Raw genomic sequence first — 20,308 nt, 5'->3', positions numbered from 1 at the left:
TTCACAAGGTGTGTGGCGGCGCGGGAATGTCATTCAGTGTCCCCAGAGCTGGGTGGAAAGAGGAACTCAGCCCTCAGTGGGCCCTCCAGCTGAGTGTTACGGACACTCACTCTGTGTTCGAAGTGGGGGAGGATGTGGAGGAGGTTTGCCCCTGGAGAGGACTTGATGATGGTCATTTATCCTCCCGATGTACTGCTGCGCTCATCATGACCCGACACAGGACTTTATTTGCAAATATAAAAATGAGGCCGGGCACGGTGGCTCACATCTGTCACCCCAGCACTTTGGGAGGCTGAGGCGGGTGGATCACCTGAGGTCAGGAGTTTGAGACCGGTCTGGCCAATATGGTAAAACCTTGTCTCTACTAATAATACAAGAATTAGCAGGGCATGGCAGCAGGCACCTGTAATCCCAGCTATTTGGGAGTCTGAGGCAGGAGAATCGCTTGAACCCGGGAGGCGGACGCTGCAGTGAGCCGAGATAGTGCCACTGCAGTCCAGCCTGGGTGACACAGCGAGACTCCATCTCAAAAATAATAATAACTAAAAAAGAAAACTACGACTGGGCAACATAGTGAGACCCCATCACTACAAAAACAAAGCATGAGTCAACCTGGTGCTCTGCACCTGTGTTCCCAGCTGCTCGGGAGGCTGAGGTGGGAGGATCGCCTGAGCCCAGGAGGTAGAGGCTGCAGGGAACTGTATAATGTCAGCATTGCACTCCAGCCTGGGCAACAGAGCAAGACCTTGTCTCTCAATGCAAAAATAAAAACGAAAATGAAAATGCATTGGAAGGTCAGGCATGGGCCACAGTCTGCAAAGCACCCTCCCTGGCACGAGCCGATAGCCTCCTGGGTTCTTTTACGTGCGCTGGAGTGTAGACTAAAAACATCCAGACCTAAGCCTGCACACAGTGTCTGAGAAGACACAGCCACCTCCCTCCTTCAACACATAGTACAGAGAAGGGCCCCCGACCTTCCAGCCAGCTCTGTGAGCTTTAGAAGATGGACCTAGGGTCTGTCCTGGGAAGGAAGGGTGCATAGCAGCCCTGTGGTAAAGTTAAAAGGTCAGGCTTCGCCAGGGCGCGGTGGCTCACGCCTGTCATCCCAGCACTTGGGGAGGCTGAGGCAAGCGGATCACCTGAGGTCAGGAGTTCGAGACCAGCCTGACCAACATGGAGAAACCCCGTGTCTACTAAAAATATAAAAAATTAGCTGGGCATAATGGCGGGTGCTTGTCGTCCCAGCTACTGAGGAGGTTGAGGCGGAGGCAGGAGAATCGCTTGAACCTGGAAGGCGGAGGTTGCAGTGAGCCGAGATCACACCACGGCACTCCAGCCTGGGTGACAGAGCAAGACACCGTCCCAATAAAAAAAAGGTCAGGCTTAAAAATCCCCACCTCTCCAGGACAGAACTGAGAGATTCAGGCCACCCTGGGCTAGACAGGTGGCCCCAGCTGTCTGGCCTGGAAAGCCACCCAGGGAATTGTAGCTGTGTCATTTCCTTCTGGCTGGGAGGGTGTCTCTCACACCCATCTCCTGGAGCGCCGAAGTCTGGGTGCTGCTGGGGGCTCTCCTGGTTTTAGCACCCAAAATCTTACATCCACAGAAGCCTCTCGGGGGTCACAAACAGGGTGGGAGTGGCGGCAGCTCAGAGCAATGGGCATCTGTTGACTTCTAAAGAATTAACATGACTAGGTGCGGTGGCTCACGCCTGTCATCCCAGCACTTTGGGAGGGTGAGGTGGGTGGATCACCTGAGGTTGGGAGTTCGAGACCAGCCTGGCCAACATGGTGAAACCCCGTCTCTACTAACCATACAAAATTACAAAATTATATTTTGTGTATTATAAAAATAAAAAAATTAGCCGGGTGTGGTGGTAGATGCCTGTAATCCCAGCTACTCAGGAGGCTGAGGCAGGAGAAGTACTTCAACCCGGGAGGCGGAGGTTGCAATGAGCTGAGATCACGCCGCTGCACTCCAGCCTGGTGACAGAGTGAGACTCCATCTCAAAAACATAAAATAAAATAAAATAGAAAGAATAGCCATGGTGGCGCCCACCTGTAGTCCCAGCTACTCGGGAGGCTGAGGCAGGAGAATCACTTGAACCCGGGAGGCGGAGGTTGCAGTGACCTGAGATCACCCCACTGCACTCCAGCCTGGGCGACAGAGTGAAACTCCATATCAAAAAATCCCACAAAAAACAGAGTTGGCTGTTGAGGGTAAGTGCGCGTAGGGAGGTCACCTCTCAGGGTTGTAACCAAGAGGGAGCAGTTTCTGTTTTTTTTTTGGTTTTCTTTGTTTTTTTTTTTTTTTTTGGTTTTTTTTTGAGACAGAGTTTCACTCTTGTTGCCCAGGCTGGAGTGCAGTGGCGCGATCTCAGCTCACCGCAACCTCCGCCTGCCGGGTTCAAACGATTCTCCTGCCTCAGCCACCATAGTAGCTGGGATTACAGGCGCCCGCCACCACACCCAGCTAATTTTTATATTTTTAGTAGAGACGGCGTTTCACCACGTTGGCCAGGCTGGTCTCAAACTCCTGACCTCAGGCGATCCTCCTGCCTCGGCTTCCCAAAGTGCTGGGATGACAGGCGTGAGCCACTGCCCCCGACCTAATTTTTATATTTTTAGTAGAGACGGGGTTTCACCACATTGGCCAGGCTGGTGTCAAGAACCTGACCTCAGGTGATCCACCCGCCTCGGCCTCCCAAAGTGCTGGGGTTCCAGGCATGAGTCACCGCGCCTGGCCTGATGTTTGAGTTTCTGTTCATGCTGGGGTGCTAGTGGAGGGTGTCAGTTCCTAGAATAGTAATACCGAAAATATGGGCTGGGCGCAGTGGCTCACGTCTCTCATTCCAGCACTTTGAGAGGCTGAGGCGGGCGGATCACAAGCTCAGGAGATTGAGACCATCCTGGCCATCATGGTGAAAGCCTGTGTCTACTAAAAATACAAAAAAAAAAAAGAAGAAATTAGCTGGGCGTGGTGGTTGGCACCTGTAATCCCAGCTACTCAGGAGGCTGAGGCAGGAGAATCACTTGAACCCCGGAGGCGGAGTTTGCAGGAAGTTGAGATCATGCCACTGCACTCCAGCCTGGGTGACAGAGTGAGACTCTGTCTCAAAATAATAAAAATAATGAATATAGACATACCTATTTTTAAAAAATTAGTATTTTCACGTAAAGAATAAACTAATATCAAATACATTCAAGAGAAGCCATCTAATTTTAAAAATCTTTTCTAATCTTAAGGGAAGTCATGCAATGGTCCTGAATACATGGAGGTGAAACTCATTTTTTTAAAAACCCATATTGAGGCCGAGCACGGTGGCTCACGCCTGTCATCCCAGCACTTTGGGAGGCTGAGGTGGGCGGATCACTTGAGGTCAGGAGTTCGAGACCAGCCTGGCCAACATGATGAAACCCCGTCTCTACTAAAAATACAAAAAATTAGCCACATATTGCTTGCACCCAGGAGGCGGAGGTTGCAGTGAACCAAGATTGCGCGACTGCACTCCAGCCTGGGTGACAGAGCGAGACTGCATCTCAAAATAAAAACAGAAGAAGGGTGGTCACGTGGGGTGGTTTATACCTGTCATCTAAGCACTTTGGGAGGCGGAGGAGGGCAGATCACGAGGGCAGGAGTTTGAGACCAGCCTGGCCCACATGGTGAGACCCTGTCTCTACTAAAAATACAAAAATTAACCAGGCGTGGTGGTGCGTGCCTGTAATCCCAGCTACTCAGGAGGCTGAGGCAGGAGAATCGCTTGAACCCGGGAGGCGGAGGTTGCGGTGAGCCGAGATCGCGCCATTGCACTCCAGCCTGGGAAACAAGAGTGAAACACACACACATACACACACACACACACACACACACACAGCCTTATGAAAAAAAGTTGCATTAGGAGAAATATATGCAAAATCCCCTCCCGTGACCTCAAGCCGCTCACTGGGGCCTATTGCCGAAAAGAGGAACTTTCCATCTGTCGTTGCTCCGGCTGCTTTCATAAGCACACACACTTCAGTCTGCAGAGGACAGGTCGCCGCTGGCTGTGTGTGCCTCCAGGCGCGGTATAGGCCTAGCCAGTGAGATTTCTCCAGAAGAGCAGGGAGCTGGCCCTGCACTGCTGCCCCTCGGCAAAGCTCCTCCTCATGGGGCAGCCGCCTCTGGATTAGGGGGAGCCTCCCCAAGGACCCCTGCCCAGCTTGACGGCTGCTCACACAAGTATCGCAAAGCCAGCATCACCCAGGACCTCTGCCCTCCCTGCCGCCATTGCTGTAAGTCATGGGGACGTGGGAGTGCTCGGGCAGGGGACAGTCCCCTGCAGAAACACTCCAGCCAGCAGGGCCGAGGCAGGCCACAGGGGCTATTGGATGCTAGAGAAAGCCCTCACCTCAGTGTCCCTTTGGGGCCTGTGATTTTAACTAACCCTGGGCTCACCAGAGTCCTGCCATCAGTATTCAGGACCCACAGCCTCAAGACAGGGGCCGTGGAATTTGCAAAAGCTTTCAGGGGTCGCAGAGAGAGCTGAGGCTGGCATAGAAAATACCCGTCTCTTGCAGGTCTTAGGACAGAAACAGGCCGGGCGCGGTGGCTCACGTCTATAACTCCAGCACTTTGGGAGGCCGAGGCGGGTGGATCACAAGGTCAAGAGTTCGAGACCGTCCTGGTCAACATGGTGAAACCCCGTCTCCACTAAAAATACAAAAATTAGCTGGGCCTGGTGGCGCGTGCCTGTAGTCACAGTTACTCAGGAGGCTGAGGCAGGAGAATTGCTTGAACCCAGGAGGCGGAGGTTGTGGTGAGCTGAGATCGCGCCATTGCACTCCAGCCTGGGTAACAAGAGTGAAACTCCGTCTCAAAAAAAAAAAAAAAGAAAAGAAAAGAAAAGAAAAGAAATAAGAAAACAGAGAAATCATTTAATGCAGATTTCCACTTTCAAGCCGATAGGTCCTTTGAGGAGAGGTACAGCCTGGCCCGCTGTGAGCGCTGGGTGGCTCTCCTTCACAATGTGTGCTCCCAGAAACCTTCCTAACACCTGTCTAAGTTTGCTTTTATCTGTGCGGAGGAGAGGTTGTTTTTGGTTTTGACGAATAAAAATAGTTGACGTCGATTGAGGGAAGCAGAACCCACTTTGACAGGGCCTGTTTCTCTGGGATTTTCATGACTTCATGAGACAGGTGCTATTGTGATCACCCCTGTTTTACCACTGAGGGAAACTGAGGCAAAGATGTAGGGTGGCTGTGTGTTCAAGACCTACACCCAGAAAGAGACACAGGTGGGCGTTAGGTGCTCCGTGGTAGCCTTCAACCACTGTGCTGGGGAATCAGGAATGGGTGCTGTGTGACTGCCTTTGAAAGGACCATGTGTCACCCCAGGGCAGGTGGCATTGGCTCCGTTAAATCAATATGGCAATCAATAGGACCAATATGGCAATCAGTAGAACCAATATGGCAGTCAATCAATAGAACCAATATGGCAATCAATAGAACCAATATGGCAATCAGTAGAACCAATATGGCAATGAATAGAACCAATATGGCAATCAATCAATAGAACCAATATGGCAATGAATAGAACCAATATGGCAATCAGTAGAACCAATATGGCAATCAATAGAACCAATATGGCAATCAGTAGAACCAATATGGCAATCAATAGAACCAATATGGCAATGAATAGAACCAATATGGCAATCAGTAGAACCAATATGGCAATCAATAGAACCAATATGGCAATCAGTAGAACCAATATGGCAATGAATAGAACCAATATGGCAATCAATAGGACCAATATGGCAATCAGTAGAACCAATATGGCAATCAATAGAACCAATATGGCAATGAATAGAACCAATATGGCAGTCAATCAATAGAACCAATATGGCAATGAATAGAACCAATATGGCAATCAATAGAACCAATATGGCAATGAATAGAACCAATATGGCAATCAATAGGACCAATATGGCAATCAGTAGAACCAATATGGCAATCAATAGAACCAATATGGCAATCAATAGAACCAATATGGCAATGAATAGAACCAATATGGCAGTCAATCAATAGAACCAATATGGCAATGAATAGAACCAATATGGCAGTTAATCAATAGAACCAATATGGCAATCAATAGAACCAATATGGCAATCAGTAGAACCAATATGGCAATCAATAGAACCAATATGGCAATCAATAGAACCAATATGGCAATCAATAGGACCAATATGGAAATCAATAGAACCAATATGGCAATCAATAGAACCAATATGGCAGTCAGTCAATAGAACCAATATGGCAATGAATATAACCAATATGGCAATCAGTAGAACCAATATGGCAATCAATAGAACCAATGTGGCAATCAATAGGACCAATATGGCAATCAGTAGAACCAATACGGCAGTCAATCAATAGAACCAATATGGCAATCAATAGAACCAATATGGCAATCAGTAGAACCAATATGGCAATGAATAGAACCAATATGGCAATCAATAGAACCAATATGGCAATCAGTAGAACCAATATGGCAATGAATAGAACCAATATGGCAATCAATAGGACCAATATGGCAATCAGTAGAACCAATATGGCAATCAATAGAACCAATATGGCAATCAATAGAACCAATATGGCAATGAATAGAACCAATATGGCAGTCAATCAATAGAACCAATATGGCAATGAATAGAACCAATATGGCAGTTAATCAATAGAACCAATATGGCAATGAATAGAACCAATATGGCAATCAGTAGAACCAATACGGCAGTCAATCAATAGAACCAATATGGCAATCAATAGAACCAATATGGCAATCAGTAGAACCAATATGGCAATGAATAGAACCAATATGGCAATCAATAGGACCAATATGGCAATCAGTAGAACCAATATGGCAATCAATAGAACCAATATGGCAATCAATAGAACCAATATGGCAGTCAGTCAATAGAACCAATATGGCAATGAATATAACCAATATGGCAATCAGTAGAACCAATATGGCAATCAATAGAACCAATGTGGCAATCAGTAGAACCAATATGGCAATGAATAGAACCAATATGGCAATGAATAGAACCAATATGGCAATCAGTAGAACCAATATGGCAATGAATAGAACCAATATGGCAATCAGTAGAACCAATATGGCAATCAGTAGAACCAATATGGCAATCAATAGAACCAATATGGCAATCAGTAGAACCAATATGGCAGTCAATCAATAGAACCAGTATGGCAATGAATATAACCAATATGGTAATCAATGTAAACTTGAGTCAAGCTGGCTGAAGTCAGGGTAGAAACTGTCAAATTGGATAATTAGGATTTTCAGGGCGGCTTCAGGCATGACTGAATCCAGGAGCTGAAATGGCTGTCAGTTTCTGCTCTCTGTCTGTGTCTGTTCCCCAGTCTCAACCCCACCTTTTTCTGCCTCCCTCAGCTGCAGGGTGTGGAATCACTTGAGGAAGACCACTTTCTCTGTAGGGAGGAAAAGAGGGTCTCTGCTAGCCCGGGGTCCCCATCTTTTCAGAGCAGAATCGAATGGGAAGAGAGACGCCCTCTCTCTCCTGGCACCCATGAGTCACACCCCTCCAAGGCTTCCGACTGGCCATGTCACATTCACTGCTCGGGGGAATTTTTATAAACAGAGTGAGGGACCCCTAACTGGCCAGGTTTGGGCCACACCCCTCTTTTGAGTGATTGACAGGCTTGTGCCACACCCCTCTACTGTGATTGACAGGCCTGGGCCACACCCCTCTCCTCATTGATTGACAGTCCTGGAGAACCACACAACCCAGAGAGGGAGTGACCCCAAGGGTGGGGGGTGTTGGGGGCACAGTTTCAATGGACGCAGCGGAGAGCTCAGAGCCAGCAGTGACCTGGGCCGAAGTGGGCCACAGGGAGGCAGTGGGGCCGACGTCCACACTGCCCCTGACGCCCTCTGCCCATTCTCCCATCACTCATTCACTCTGCATTCTCAGAGCTGCATTTATTCATTCACTCATTTACTCATGTGCTCCACACTTGTCAAAAACTAGTGGGCATCATGTATTCACTCTTTCATTTATTCACTCCACGTTTAGGGAGAAAACCCTGCACATCATTCATTCCTGCATGCATTCACCCATTCGTGTATCAAGCAAGGCCTCTGTGCTGCTCATTCATTCATTCCCTCCACATTTGCAGAAATGAATCTCTGGGTGTCATTCATTAATAATAATATTATAATAACTCTGCAGGCTGAGGGCTATTCATTCATTCATCCTGAGTGTCATTCATTAATAATAATATTATAATAACTCCTGCAGGCTGAGGGCTATTCATTCATTCATCCTGAGTGTCATTCATTCATTCCCTCACATTTGCAGAAATGACTCTCTGGGTGTCATTCATTCATTCCCTCACATTTGCAGAAATGAATCTCTGGGTGTCATTCATTCATTCCCTCACATTTGCAGAAATGAATCTCTGGGTATCATTCATTCCCTCACATTTGCAGCACTGAATCCTGGGTATCATTCATTCATTCACTCCACCTTTGCGGGAGTGAATCTCTGGGTGTCATTCATTCATTCTCTCCACATTTGCAGGAGTGAATCCTGGGTGTCATTCATTCATTCCCTCCACATTTGCGGGAGTGAATCCTGGGTGTCATTCATTCATTCCCTCCACATTTGCAGCAGTGAATCCTGGGTGTCATTCATTCATTCCCTCCACATTTGCAGGAGTGAATCTCTGGGTATCAGTCATTCATTCCCTCCACATTTGTGGGACTGAATCCCTGGGTATCATTCATTCATTCACTGCACTTTTGTGGGACAGAATCCTGAGTGTCATTCATTAATTAATTCTCTCTACATTTGTGTGGACACCGTGAGCATTATTCATACATACACCCATTCATTACTTCCAGTCACTGGACATGTTCTGTGTCTCACACACACACCCCCGCCCTGCACTTACCAAGCCCACCCCAGATGCACAGCCTTAAGTGAAGGACAGCAGATCCAGAGGAGCATACAGCAGGTACCTTGTGGGGAGAAGAGGTTCTTCACGGAGGCAGGAGCACTGAGGACCAGCTGAGCCGGGAGACCCCCACCCAGGCAGCGCTGAAGGCACTGAGAAGCAGACACCCAGATACAACAGCAAAGTGGGTCTATCCGGGGGCCAACAGCCTTCCGAGCTGAGAGTCTCAGGGGCTGACAGCATTTTGGCCCGATGGCCTCGAGCAGACTCTGACCCACGAATTTATTCTCTCTGGGCAGCTGATCATGATTATCAAACAGCTGTTCGGTATTTTCTCATCACACAAAAATAAACCAGGTAGGCAGCTGGTGCCCGCTCACCACTGATCACAGACAAACTAAAAAGTACTGTCCACGAGGGGCCACAGGGACAGGGGCAGATATCTCGTGCTTAAAGAATTGTTTTCACCAGTGTGTGGTATTTATATATTTGTCCTGCCACTTTAGGACATCTCAAAATAGTTTCCTACTGGGGGGTGGGAAGGGCAGGCAGCTTTTCCTTGCCACTGTTCTTAGCAAACAAGGTATTTTATCATACACTCAGTGTTTCTCAACACAGGAGCTGGCGCCCATGGGCTGCAATGCAGTGCGGATTCTCAGGAGCCTCCGAGCTCCATGCTGGGCTGATCCCAGAGGAAGGAGGGCTGGAGGTGTCACCCAGGACCCTGCTGCGTGCAGACAGGCAAGACTAGCTGTGTGGGGTGGAGGCATCACAGGAGCTAGGGAAGGAGATACGTGTGAGCTGGTCCCACCGCTGTGCGGACAGGGCCTGCCGCCGGGCCAGGTAGACCCCCGTACCAGGGCAGTTCACGTGAGCACATCGTCTGTGCCTGGGAGCGAGCAGGGGAAACGCCACCCCAGCCTCTGAGGTGTGGTCACGTTGCAGCATGCATCCACACTTCCCAGGAGGGCAGTGTAAGCTTGATGTCTTCGAGGTTCATCCACTGTGCAGCCTGGCTCAGAGCTTCGTTCCTTTAGATGGCCGTGTAGTATTCCACCATGTGGATGGGCAGGGGAGGGGAGGTTGCTGCATTGTGTTTATCCTTCTGTGTGAGATTCACCACCTCATTCTTCCACTCCATTCATTCATTCATCCTGAATGTCATTCATTAATAATAATATAATAACTCTGCAGGCTGAGGGCTATTCATTCATTCATTCATCTTGAGTGTCATTCATTCATCCTGAGTGTCATTCATTAATAATAATATAATAACTCTGCAGGCTGACGGCTATTCATTCATTCATTCATCCTGAGTGTCATTCATTAATAATATAACTCCTGCAGGCTGAGGACTATTCATTCATTCATTCATCCTGAGTGTCATTCTTTAATAATAATAATATAATAACTCTGCAGGCTGACGGCTATTCATTCATTCATTCATCCTGAGTGTCATTCATTAGTAGTAATAATATAATAACTCCTGCAGGCTGAGGGCTATTCATTCATTCATCCTGTCATTCATTAATAATAATAATATAATAACTCCTGCAGGCTGAGGGCTATTCATTCATTCATTCATCCTGAGTGTCATTCTTTAATAATAATAATATAACTCCTGCAGACTGAGGGCTATTCATTCATTCATTCCTCCTGAGTGTCATTCTTTAATAATAATAATATAATAACTCCTGCAGGCTGAGGGCTATTCATTCATTCATTTATCCTGAGTGTCATTCTTTTATAATAATAATATAATAACTCCTGCAGACTGAGGGCTATTCATTCCTTCCTCCTGAGTGTCATTCTTTAATAATAATAATATAATAACTCCTGCAGGCTGAGGACTATTCATTCATTCATTCATCCTGAGCATCATTCATTAATAATAATATTATAATAACTCCTGCAGGCTGAGGGCTAATCATTCATTCATCCTGTCATTCATTAATAATAATAATATTATAACTCCTGCAGGCTGAGGACTATTCATTCATTCATCCTGTCATTCATTAATAATAATAATAATATAATAGGCAGGCTGAGGGCTATTCATTCATTCATCCTGACTGTAATAATAATATTATAATAACTTCTGCAGACTGAGGGCTATTCTTCATTCATCCTGTCATTCATTAATAATGATAATATTATAACTTCTACAGACTGAGGGCTATTCATTCATTCATCCTGACTGTCATTCATTAATAATAATATTATAATAACTCAAGCAGGCTGAGGGCTATTCATTCATTCATTCATCCTGGCTGTCATTCATTAATAATAATATTATAATAACTCAAGCAGACTGAGGGCTATTCATTCATTCATTCATCCTAAGTGTCATTCATTAAAAATAATATAACTCCTGCAGGGTGAGGGCTATTCATTCATCCTGACTGTCATTCTAATAATAATAATATAATAACTCCTGCAGACTGAGGGCTATTCATTCATTCATTCATCCTGAGTGTCATTCATTAATAATAATAATAACTCCTGCGGGCTGAGGGCTATTCATTCATTCATTCATCCTGCGTGTCATTCATTCATAGTAATAATATTACAATAACTCCTGGAGGCTGAGGGCTATTCATTCATTCATTCATCCTGCGTGTCATTCATTCATAGTAATAATAATATAATAACTCCTGGAGGCTGAGGGCTATTCATTCATTCATTCATCCTGCGCATCATTCATTAATAATAATAATATACTACTGCAGGCTGAGGGCTATTCATTCATTCATTCGTCCTGAGTGTCATTCATTCATCCTGAGTGTCATTCATTCATCCTGAGTGTCATTCATTAATAGTAATAATATGATAACTCCTGCAGGCTGAGGGCTATTCATTCATTCATCCTGTCATTCATTCATTCATCCTGTCATTCATTCATTAATAATAATAATATAATAACTCCTGCAGGTTGAGGGCTATTCATTCATTCATTCATCCTGAGCATCATTCATTAATAATAATATTATAATAACTCAGGCAGGCTGAGGGCTATTCATTCATTTATTCATCCTGACTGTCATTCATTAATAATAATAATATAATAACTCCTGCAGACTGAGGGCTATTCATTCATTCATTCATTCATCCTGAGTGTCACTTATTAATAATAATAATATTACAATAACTCCTGCAGGGTGAGGGCTATTCATTCATTCATTCATCCTGAGCATCATTCATTAATAATACTAATATTATAATAACTCCTGCAGGCTGAGGGGCTCCTGAGGGGCTTTGCTGTTCAATGATAGATGGAGGACCCTGTTGAGACCCACCCTTCTTATTTTCCGGTATTCTGACTTGTCCCAAGGCCCTGCAAAGAGCAGGTGCCAACGTACCTTCCCAGCAGGGCAGGACCATGGCCCAGCTTCACGGAGGGTGAGGCTGATACACCCCAGGTCTCTTCTCTGTGGGGAAGTCTCAGGATGCAGCGTGGTCCCTGAAACTCCCCCAGGGAGGGCTGCATCCGGACACTGTGCAGAGTTCAGCCTCAGAGGTGCAGGTGTGTTCCGGCTCAGATGCACGTATTTGCAGATTATTGCAAAGCAGATTGAGGCACCTTCTGTATGCCCAGAAAACTCAGGGCCGGGTCCCAAGAACCCAAGAACCATGCCCTTTTTTGCCTTTCTTGTTTTGTTTTGAGACAGAGTCTCGCTCTGTCGCCCAGGCTGGAGTGCAGTGGCGTGATCTCGGCTCACTGCAACCTCTGCCTCCCGGGTTCAAGCCATTCTCCTGCCTCAGCCTCCCCAGCAGCTGGGACTTCAGGTGCCCACCACCACACCTGGCTAATTTGTGTACATTTTTTAGAAGAGACGGGGTTTCAACATGCGGGTCAGACTGGCCTCGAACTCCTGACCTTGTGATCCACCTGCGTTGGCCTCCCAAAGTGCTGGCATTACAGGCGTGAGCCACCATGCCCAGCCCAAAACCATGCCCTTCCAAACACTCATAGTGCACGTTCCTTACACCCTCTGTGCCTCAGTTTCCCCACATGTAAAGCAAAGATGATAGGTGTGTCTTCCTAGGAGGGGTGCACATAAAAACGTGCACACATTCAATGTGACACCCTCTCCAGGAACAGGAGGTGTCACCTGAGGGCTCAAGGACCTTGACCCTTCCCTTCCCTTCCCTTCCCTGTCGTATCCAGGTAGCCAGGAAGGAAGCTGTGTGTGGCCAGGGTGCGGTGGGGGAGGAGGAAATTCAAACAATGCTGGACTTGAGAACTTGGAAGCCTTTCTCTGTGGCTTCCTGGCTGTCACCACGAGGTCACTGCTTATCATGGCAGCGGCCACCACTTCCCCTCAGGCCCAGCCAAAGTGAAATCAGCCCTAGTGGTCACAGGCGGGGACAGACCACGAAGCTGGCCCCAGACACCCCCGTGGGGACCTCAGGGGTGAGGAGGCCAGGCCAGTGAGGGCTGCATCCTCCAGAAGCAGAAGTTTGGCCGTGTGGCTGCCCTGTCCTGGGGGAGAGGGTCACCCTGGCCATGGCCACGGCCCTCTGGGGGACAGGAAAGCCCACATGTAAAGGGGTGTAGTGTTCGGAACTCGGGGCGAGCTGGGAGACAGCCAGGAGGAGCTGGGGGAAGGTCGACCAGACACAGGAAGGAAGACAGAAACGTGAGGGCTGCCGTTCCTGCGTCACAAGGCAATCGTTTCTCATTGAGATGAGAGTTCACGTCCTGGAAAAGTCACCATGCAGAACGCTTAGTACATCCCCAGGGTTATTCACCAGCACCCCTCGCTAGTTTTCCCACTTCATCATTCCTCCAAAAGGAAACGCCCTTTGGGAGGAACTCCCTCCCCATTTCCCCATTCCCAGCCCCAGCCATGGGCATCTGCTTTCTGTCCATAGGGATTGGCCTGTTCCGGGCATTCCGCATCTGGCTTCTCTCCCTGACATGATGCCTTTAAGGTTCATCCACAGCGTAGCCTGGGTCACAGCCTCGTTCCTGTTCCTGGCTGCCTAGTATTCCATTTTCCTGGCTGCACAGTATTCCACCTTGTGGATGAGGGGGCCACGTTGTGTTTATCGTCTGTCTGCTGACACACGCTTGAGCTGTTTCTGCCTTCTGGCTGTTGTCAACAGTGCTGCAGGGAACGTTCATACACAAATTTTATTGATGCCGCCATTTCTGGTTTTGTTTTTTTTGGCACAGAGTCTCACTCTGTCACCCAGGCTGGAGTGCAATGGTGTGATCTCAACTCACTGCAACCTCCACCTCCCGTGTTCCTGCTATTCTCCTGCCCCAGCCTCCCAAGTAGCTGGGATGACAGGCACCCACCACCAAGCCCGGCTAATTTTTGGATTTCTAGTAGAGACAGGGTTTCACCATGTTGGCCATGCTGGTCTCGAACTCCTGGCCTCAGGTGATCCACCTGCCTCGGCCTCCCAAAGTACTGGTATTGCAGGTGTGAGCCAATGCGCCTGGCCTCACCCATTCTTACATGAGATATTTTGTAATGATCCCCTCACTTTCCAAAATGATATGCGGAAATAATGTATTATACATATAAATTATATATACATTGTATATACATAGAACATGATCTATAAAATGTATATAATTTTGTAATATGCAGAAATAATGTATTATACATATAAATTATATATATATTGTATATACACAGAACATGATCTATAAAATATATTGTATAAAATTTTGTAATAACAACATGATCTATAAAATATATTGTATATAATTTTGTAGTTTGCAGAAATAATGTATTATACATATAAATTATATATACATTGTATATACACAGAACATGATCTATAAAATATATTGTATATAATTTCGTAATGCTATGTTCAATGTTACATATAATATACATAAATTATCATACATAGCATAAATAATACTATACAATATATTATACATAATTATTAAATATACATACTGTTTATTATATAATAATTTGTCTATAAATTATTACTGTATAAATAATATAATATATAAGTAACATACATAATATACACTAATAATTTGTATAATTTATATTATATATAAATTATTATATATACCATGTATATATTAAGCTCTGTGTGGCCAGTGTGGGGTTGGGGAGGAGGAAATTCAAACAATGCTGGACTTGAGAACTTGGAAGCCTTTCTAGGTTGTCAGGTCCAGCATTGGGAGGTGCAGAGAAAGGCTTCCAGGTTCTCAGGTCCAGAGAAAGGCTTCCAGGTTCTCAGGTCCAGCACTGGGAGACGCAGAGAAAGGCTTCCAGGTTCTCAGGTCCAGAGAAAGGCTTCCACGCTCTCTGGTCCAGCATTGGGAGGCGCAGAGAAAGGCTTCCAGGTTCTCAGGTCCAGCATTGGGAGGCGCAGAGAAACGCTTCCAGGTTCTCAGGTCCAGAGAAAGGCTTCCAGGTTCTCAGGTCCAGAGAAAGGCTTCCAGGTTCTCAGGTCCAGCACTGGGAGGTGCAGAGAAAGGCTTCCAGGTTGTCAGGTCCAGAGAAAGGCTTCCAGGTTCTCAGGTCCAGAGAAAGGCTTCCACGCTCTCTGGTCCAGCATTGGGAGGCGCAGAGAAAGGCTTCCAGGTTCTCAGGTCCAGCATTGGGAGGCGCAGAGAAACGCTTCCAGGTTCTCAGGTCCAGAGAAAGGCTTCCACACTCTCTGGTCCAGCACTGGGAGGTGCAGAGAAAGGCTTCCAGGTTCTCAGGTCCAGCATTGGGAGGCGCAGAGAAACGCTTCCAGGTTCTCAGGTCCAGAGAAAGGCTTCCAGGTTCTCAGGTCCAGAGAAAGGCTTCCAGGTTCTCAGGTCCAGCACTGGGAGGTGCAGAGAAAGGCTTCCAGGTTGTCAGGTCCAGAGAAAGGCTTCCAGGTTCTCAGGTCCAGAGAAAGGCTTCCACGCTCTCTGGTCCAGCATTGGGAGGCGCAGAGAAAGGCTTCCAGGTTCTCAGGTCCAGCACTGGGAGGTGCAGAGAAAGGCTTCCAGGTTGTCAGGTCCAGAGAAAGGCTTCCAGGTTCTCAGGTCCAGAGAAAGGCTTCCACTTTCTCTGGTCCAGCATTGGGAGGCGCAGAGAAAGGCTTCCAGGTTCTCAGGTCCAGCATTGGGAGGCGCAGAGAAAGGCTTCCAGGTTCTCAGGTTCAGCATTGTTTGAATTTCCTCCTCTGCATCCCCACCCTGGCCACACAGAGCTTATTATATACTGCATATTGTATGTATTGTATATAATTATTAAATATACATACTCTATAATATATTTAATTAATTATATAATAATTTGCATATAAATTATTGTACATAAATAATATATGTAATATACATAATTTTTATATCATTGTATGTAATTATGTATATTTAAATATTATTAAATTGATATGTCTATATAGCCTTAATTACAATATAAAAGAGAAACAAAAGTAAATAAAATGTTAAGAAGATAATATTTAATTAAATATGACAGACTGGGCCGTAAATTACACTAAGATATCTTCAAGGCACCGGGCAAGGTGGCTCACGCCTGTAATCCTAGGTTTTTAGAAGGCCAAGGCACGTGGATTGCCTGACCTCAGGAGTTCGAGATCAGCCTGGGCAACTTGGTAAAACGCCCATCTTTATTAAAATACAACAAATGAGCTGGGCGTGGTGGCTGTAGTGTCAGCTACTCTGGAGGCTGGGATGGGAGAATTGCTTGAACCCCGGAGGGGAAGGTTGCAGTGAGCCACCAGGATACCGCTGCACTCCAGCCTGGGCGACGGAGTGGGAGTCTGTCTTCAAAAGAGGAAAAAAGGCGTCATTAACAGCTGGATGCATTGGTTCCCCTGTGTATTACCAACACTTTGGGAGGCTGAGACAGGAGGGTGTCTCCCCCTACCCCCCAAAAAGGCATCGTGAGATGATGTTTGCTTAACAAATTCTCCACCTGTCTTTATTTCTCTCTGGCTTGTACCTAGGAGGGGAGTTGGTGCGTTACACAGTTAACTATTTCAGGGACCACCTGGTAATTTTCGGAGTCAATTTGCAAACATGAAAGACTTGAACAGGACGGGGAGGCTTCTACTTTTTATTAAGGAAGGTGTCCCCACTGACCCTGTTTTTTTTTTTAGACAGAGTTTTGCTCTGTCGCACAGGCTGGAGCGCACTGGCGCAATCTCGGCTCACTGCAATCTCTGCCTCCCGGGTTCAAGCGGTTCTCTGCCTCAGCATCCCGAGTAGCTGGGATTACAGGCACCTGCCACCACGCCTGGCTAATTTTTGTATTTATAGTAGAGACGGGGTTTCTCCACGTTGGCCAGGCTGGTCTCGAACTCCTGACCTCAGATGATTAACCTGCTTCAACCTCCCAAAGTGCTGGGATGACAGGCATGACCCACCATGAGCCTGTAATGTTAATTTCTTGTGCTGAGGGGTAACCTAGGGTGTGAACTGCTTTGAAATCCTTTAAAATGCCCTTTTGTGTTGCCCTGAGAACTCCCTAAGGCCTCATCACAGGAGCCTGGGGGTCCTTTCACCTTGAACAGGGGAGAGGTTGAAGCTGCACCCACATTTCTCTCAGCCAGGAGTTCCGGTCACTGGGGGTTTGGGTCCAGGGAACAAGGAAGAATCACTCCTTTGTGTTCAATCAATCAATCAATCAATCTTCCCTGGGTTTGACCGAGCTCAGCTTTGGCTTTAGGGGAACTCAGCTTTATGGTGAAGGGAGCCCAGCTTTGGGTTTCAGGGAGTCCAGCTTTGGGTTTGGGGGAGCCCAGGTTTGGGTGTACGGAGCCCCTCTTCGGGTTTTAAGGGAGCCTCTTTTTGAGTGTAAGAGAGTCCACTTTGGGTTTTAAGGGGGCTCCTCTCTGGGTTTTAGGGGCACCCCGCTTGCTTTCTCCAGGGTCCCTTCTCATTCTCTGCTTTGCTGAGAACATTTCTGGAAACACGATGACTAGACTCCATCTCATCACAAGTAAACTATCACAGGACAAGTCAGTGTAAATTAACCCTGAGTCACGATCTTTAAACAGAGAACCGCTCTTAGGAAGTCAAGCCAGCCGGGCGCGGTGGCTCACGCCTGTAATCCCAGCACTTTGGGAGTCTGAGGTGGGCGGATCATGAGGTCAGGAGTTCGAGACCCGCCTGGCCAACATGGTGAAACCCTGTCTTTACTAAAAATACCAAAAAAAAAAAAAAAAAAAAAAAAATTAGCTGGGCACGGTGGACGCCTGTAATCCCAGCTACTCGGAGGCTGAGGCAGGAGAATCGCTTGAACCCGGGAGGCGGAGATTGCAGTGAGTCAAGATCACTCCACTGCACTCCAGCCTGGGCGACAGAGTGACACTTTGTCTCAGAAAAAAAAAAAAAATACAAACAAACAAAACTTTCTGAGATTGTATGGAGTGAAAAAAAAAAAGAAAGAAAAGAAAGTTAGAAAAGGGAGCCCAGAAACCTCTCTCTCCGCGCTCATCTGCTAAATGAAACCTCTGCCCCATAACCTGCTGACACCCCTGACGCTCCAGCTCAGTCACAGCCGAAGAGCTTGAATTTCAGAATAGGTGCCATCTGTATTGGTCTTTTGCGTCACTCCAGGACCCACACAGTCAACCACCTCGGGTTTTTTTCACTGAACTGCGTTTCAGGTTAATTAGCTTAATTCCACGTACGGCGACCTCCTGCCTCACAGAGCGAGGCTGGTTTTCCACCTGCTGTTCAGACATCCCTACCCACAGGGGTGTGTACAGGGGAGTGTACTTGGAAACGTTTTTGCTTGTTTTTGAGACGAAGTTTCCGTCGTCGCCCAGGCTGGAGTGCAAAGGCGTGATCTCAGCTTACTGTAACCTCCACCTCCTGCATTCAAGTCATTCTCCTGCCTCAGCTACCAAGCAGCTGGGACTATGGTGCCTGCCACCATGCCTGACTAATTTTCTTCTTCCTTTTTTTTTTGTTTTCTGAGAGGGAGTTTTCTTTTTGTCTGCAAGGCTGGAGTGCAGTGGTGCCATCTCAGCTCACCACAACCTCCAACCCCGGGTTCAAGTGATTCTCCTGCCTCAGCCTCCTGAGTAGCTGGGATTACAGGCGTGCGCCACCACACCCGGCTTTTGGAACAGACGGGGTTTCTCCATGTTGATCAGGCTGGTCTCGAACTCCTGACCTCTGGTGCTCCACCCACCTTGGCCTCCCGAAGTGCTGGGATTACAGGCGTGAGACACCGCACCTGGCAGTACTTGGAAATTTGAAAACAACTGTAATACACACGCGCGCGCACACACACACACACACACATTGATTTTGTTTTTAAAAAGGGCTTCTTACAATAACAAAGACCTGGAACCAACCCAAATGCCCATTGATGATAGACTGGACAAGGAAAATGTGGCACATACACACCATGGAATACTATGCAGCCATCAAAAACGATGAGTTCATGTCCTTTGCAAGGACATGGATGAACCTGGAAACCATCATTCTCAGCAAACTGACACAAGAACAGAAAACCAAACACTCCATGTTCTCACTCATAGGTGGGTGTTGAACAGTGAGAACACATGGACACAGGGAGGGGAGCATCACACACTAGGGCCTGTTGCGGGCATGGGGAGTGACAGTGGGGGAGGGGGAGGGATAATGAGGGGAGAAATGACCGATAAAGGTGACGGGGGGTATGGAGGCAGCAAACCACCTTGCCACGTACACACCTATGCAACCATCCTGCATGATCTGCACATGTACCCCAGAACCTAAAGTGCAATAAAAAAGGGGGGCTCCTTGTATTGTTCACAATCTGCTCTCTGCCCAGTGACGATGCCCCGTGCTGAACTCTGAGAATGAAACACACAGATCAGAGAAACACAGCCCCTACCTAGCAAGGGACCCAGATCAAAATCCACACGGTGTCCGCGGGCGACAGCGTGCAAACGTCCCTGAGCAGACACTGTGCTCTGTGGGATGATGCAATAAGGGAAACCGAGCAGACGGCGAGGGAGCTCAGAGCCCTGTGCTCATGGCACGTATCTGTGCTCAGCTGGGAGGATTGTTGCTCTGTGATCTGAGGCAGATGCTGACGGCTCTTCCAGCCCCCACGCCTGACAGCTGCCCGTTCACTGGGGCTGCTGAGTGACTTTGAAGTCAGTAGCACAAGGCGTTCATTCAGAGGCAGGTGTTACCACAGTGACAGGGGTCACTGGGTCCACAAAGACGGGGGACTTTGAGGGCACGAGGGAGGGAGGCGTAAAACGCAGCCCATTGCAGTTAAAAAAGAAAATGTGGCTATGTGGCCGGGCACGGTGGCTCACACCTGTCATCCCAGCACTTTGGGACACCGAGGCGGGTGCATCACCTGAGGTCAGGAGTTCGAGACCAGCCTGGCCAACAGGGTGAAACCCCGTCTCTA

At 47.3% G+C, this 20,308-nt stretch overlaps 1 protein-coding gene across 2 annotated transcripts in view; it reads left to right on the top strand.

Annotated features, from left to right (window-relative positions):
- The window catches only part of P2RY8 (P2Y receptor family member 8), a 66,760-nt gene that overhangs the window by 28,479 nt on the left and 17,973 nt on the right, over positions 1 to 20,308 (top strand). The window contains exon 1 of one of the 2 annotated variants that reach the window (XM_012471702.3): positions 2,628 to 4,271. The exons of the other annotated variant lie outside the window; for it this stretch is intronic. The gene's annotated coding sequence lies outside the window, so the exon portion shown is untranslated. Of the gene's footprint in view, positions 1 to 2,627; positions 4,272 to 20,308 lie in introns of those variants that run through there. 2 annotated transcript variants of the gene reach the window in all.

This window comes from Aotus nancymaae, unplaced genomic scaffold (assembly GCF_030222135.1).
Source record: "Aotus nancymaae isolate 86718 unplaced genomic scaffold, 86718_ANA_hifiasm-v0.15.2.pri h1tg000111l, whole genome shotgun sequence".
In the NCBI taxonomy this organism is placed as follows: Eukaryota; Metazoa; Chordata; class Mammalia; order Primates; family Aotidae; genus Aotus; species Aotus nancymaae.
This window is presented reverse-complemented; position numbering and strand designations above follow the sequence as displayed.